This window comes from Choloepus didactylus, chromosome 1, assembly GCF_015220235.1.
Source record: "Choloepus didactylus isolate mChoDid1 chromosome 1, mChoDid1.pri, whole genome shotgun sequence".
Taxonomy (NCBI): domain Eukaryota; kingdom Metazoa; phylum Chordata; class Mammalia; order Pilosa; family Megalonychidae; genus Choloepus; species Choloepus didactylus.
The window spans coordinates 69,821,621-69,825,217 of record NC_051307.1 but is presented as its reverse complement, the minus strand read 5'-3'; the positions used below and the strand labels follow the sequence as shown (position 1 = coordinate 69,825,217).

At 44.7% G+C, this 3,597-nt stretch overlaps 1 pseudogene; it reads right to left on the bottom strand.

Moving 5' to 3' along the window:
* Positions 1 to 2,117: 2,117 nt before the first annotated feature.
* On the bottom strand, positions 2,118 to 2,564 carry LOC119534498 (annotated as a pseudogene).
* Positions 2,565 to 3,597: the final 1,033 nt, after the last annotated feature.

Genomic DNA, 3,597 nt, shown 5'->3' with positions numbered 1-3,597 from the left:
AAGTAGGGCAGGTCTTTTATTAGCAAAATCTCTCAGCATTTGTTTGTCTGTGAAAAATTTAAGCTCTCCCTCAAATTTGAAGAAGAGTTGTGCTGGATAAAGTATTCTTGGTTGGAAATTTTTCTCTCTCAGAGTTTTAAATATGTCATGCCACTGCCTTCGCCTCCGTGGTGGCCCTGAGTAGTCACTGCTTAGTCTTATGTTGTTTCCTTTGTATGTGGTGAATTGCTTTTCTCTTGCTGCTTTCAGAACTTGCTCCTTTTCTTCAGTATTTGACAGTCTGATCAGAATATGTCTTACAGTGGGTTTATTTGGATTTATTCTATTTGGAGTTCACTGGGCATTTATGCTTTGTGTATTTATATTGTGTAGAAGGTTTGGGAAGTTTTCCCCAACAATTTCTTTGAATACTCTTTCTGGACCTTTACCCTTCTTTCCCCTTCTGGGACACCAATGAGTCTTAAATTTGGACATTTTATTTTATCTATCATATCCCTGAGATCCATTTCGATTTTTTCATTTTTTTTGATTGTTTCCCCATTCTTTCTTTTGTTTTCATTTCTGTTCTGTGGTCCTTGAGGAGGCTGAGCTGTTGTTCACTTTCCTCTAATCTTGCATTATGAGTATCCAGAGTCTTTTAAATTTGGCCAACAGTTTCTTTTATTTCCATAAGATCTTCTTTTTTATTTACTCTTGCAATTTCTTCTTTATGCTGTTCTAGGGTTCTTTATGTCCTTTATATCCTGAGCCATGCTCTTGTTGCCTGTCTGTAATTCTTTGATTAATTGTGCCAAGTACTACGTGTCTTCTGATCTTTTGATGTGGGTGTTTGGTTTGGGTTCTCCATATCTTCTGGTTTTATCATATGCTTTAAGATTTTCTGTTGTTTTTGGCCTCTTGGCATTTGCTTTACTTGATCCCTAATTTGACAGAACTGCAGCTTGGTGGCATACACTTTCTCTAACTAATCAGCAGATGGCGTCCATGAGTCACCTATTCCTCTCAAGTCAGTTCTCCCCCACTTTGTCTTTGTGGTGTGTAGGGGTCTGATTCTTGTGGGGTCCAATTGGTGCACCAAGTTTGGGTGTGTTGCTGGTGCTGTCTGCCCTGAATGTGGGGCGTGTGGCTGGGTGATTAGGCAGGCAGGGCAGCTTTAATACTCAAACCTCCCAGGTGTTCCTGGATATTTAAGGCTGTTGCTGGAGCCTAAGCCTTCATTTCAGTCTTTCCACCAATTGTCTCTGCCACTGACCCACAAGTCCTTGGTATTCACGTAGGGTCCCTGGGATTTCTGAGCGGTTCCCCCTTCCCAGCTGTGCTCTTCCAAGACCTCTGCTGAGGGAGGGCCACGCCATGTCACTAGTGCATGCCAGCCTGCCAGGGAAGCCCTGGGTCTCTGGGCCGTGCAGGGGTGTTACCAGTCCACTTCAAAGATGGTTGAATGGGGTGTATTAACTTCCCGCTTTTCGCACAGCTCCACCCTCCCAGCTCTGGGACAGTCAGCCATGGTGTATTAAAGGCCACTGTCCACGGCTGATATTGTGGCTTGTGTGTAGTGCTGCAGGAAAGATTTCCCATCACACTGGGTTTCTTGGCATGGCTCTGGACTATGGGACTGGCCCCAGGCAGGAGCGTCCCCTGCCCGCTGGAGAGATGGCTGCAAGGAATGTGGTTCTTTTTCTCCTTTTGGCTCCCCTCTGCTTTTCTCTGGTCTCGAGACAATCAGCAGCAATCAGACAGCATGCTTCACTGCGCGCTGTCCCCATTGTATCTGCAGCCACTCCCGGGCTTTTTTTTTAAAGAACTAGTCCGTCTCCAAACGCCAGCCCACCGTTTCCCCACACCACAGCGTGGCCACAGGACTTTCAGCCAACTCACTCACTCATTTCAGAATGCAGGCTCCTGGTTTCACCAAATGCATGTTCCCTGTGGATTTAGCAGACCTTGTCCAGCTGGCGCATCTGGCAGTGGTGTTCTGGGTCACTTTCTGGTTTTTATCTAGTATTTTTCACAGAGGTGTCTTTTTGCCCTGTCTCACCTAGCCACCATCTTAGGTTCTCCAGAAATTTAAAGTTGATTCCAGCTATAACGCAGGTTATTCTGACTTTAAGGTAGCATCACATGGCATACTTCTGAGTCCATTCCCGAGATATTCTGTAGTTCTTATCTCTGTTTTATAGATCTGTACAATCTCTGGCACTAGGGGGTCATCTGGGTTCAGATCACATAGCAGTGAACAAATGGATAAAAGAACTTTAGAAATAGTTAAAACAGGAGACCACTGTGATCTTAGAATATTGAGACAAATGCTGCCATTACTGTTAAAATTTGGATGATAAATTCTCATTGTAAATGCAACCTTAGGTGGTTTGAAGGGGTAGTCTGTAGGAAAATGAATTGTCAAAAAGAATACACGTCTTGATATGGGCTGTCATTAGGTCCCATAATTGTGGCTTGCCAGTGAAACATATCATCCCCAACTGGACCTGCAGAACATTGTGCTGGGGGGGGGGGTGGTCATGGGCCAAATCACTAAGTTCCTTAGTAATCCATTTCAGTGCCATAGTCTGTGCTTTTCATCTGGCTCTGTACTATCTCGGTCTGTGCTCAAAGGTCCTGCCCAAACTTTATTATCAGGGTGGTGGGGAAGGATTGTATCTTCATCTTATACTGGTTCTGCCAGACACAGGTGCAGAAGGACCAGGATCTCCCTCAAGCTGTGGGCTCAGCCTCCTCCCTGCACAGCAGCTGGTGCCTCCCCAGCCCTCCACACTGTACATTTTAATATTTAAAAATGTTAATATTAGAGGAATGTCCTGGGAGAAAGCCATTTTGAAACCAGAACTTTGGAGCAGATGCCAGCCACGTGCCTTCCCAGCTAACAGAGGTTTTCCAGACGCCATTTGCCATCCTCCAGTGAAGGTACCTGATAACTGATGTGTTACCTTGGACACTTTATGGCCTTAAGACTGTAACTGTATAGCCAAATAAACCCCCGTTTTATAAAAAAAAAAAAAAAATGTTAATATTTAAAAATGTTTTTCCCTGAGACGTCTGTTTCTTGATTTTGTAATCAGTTGGTGCTAAGAGAGAGATTTTGTTGAGCTTTAGCCCTCCTATCAGGCAGGTCTGCCCAAGGTGAATGCAATGTACAGAATTTTCCTTTCTCTGGGCCTATGCTTTGTCCTGGGCTTTTGTATTTTAGTTGTTTTGTTTATACTCTCTTTATAAGTGTTTGGTTGTCCCTTCTATTTCCCAGGAGACGGAACCCTCTCTCTCCTGGGTGTTTGAAGCTGGCAAGCCTTTGCCCCAGACTTTCTGCCTCTATGTTTCTTACACTCCGTACATTGCCTCAACTGTCTTTGACTGGAGGGAAAGTTCTGAGAGGAAGTTCATGCTAGAGAGAAACTTCCTAAGCCAGTTTTTCCAAGCAATATTTTGGCTGCACAGACTGTGACACTGAACAGACTGGCTCCACAGTGACCTGAGGAGGGAATCAGGAAGGGTGCCAAGAGCTTTTTGCACAGCTCCTCAAAGCTTAGCTTTCTTGGCCTGCCAGGCAAATGCAGCCCTTCAACTAACTGTTCCTTTCAGCTC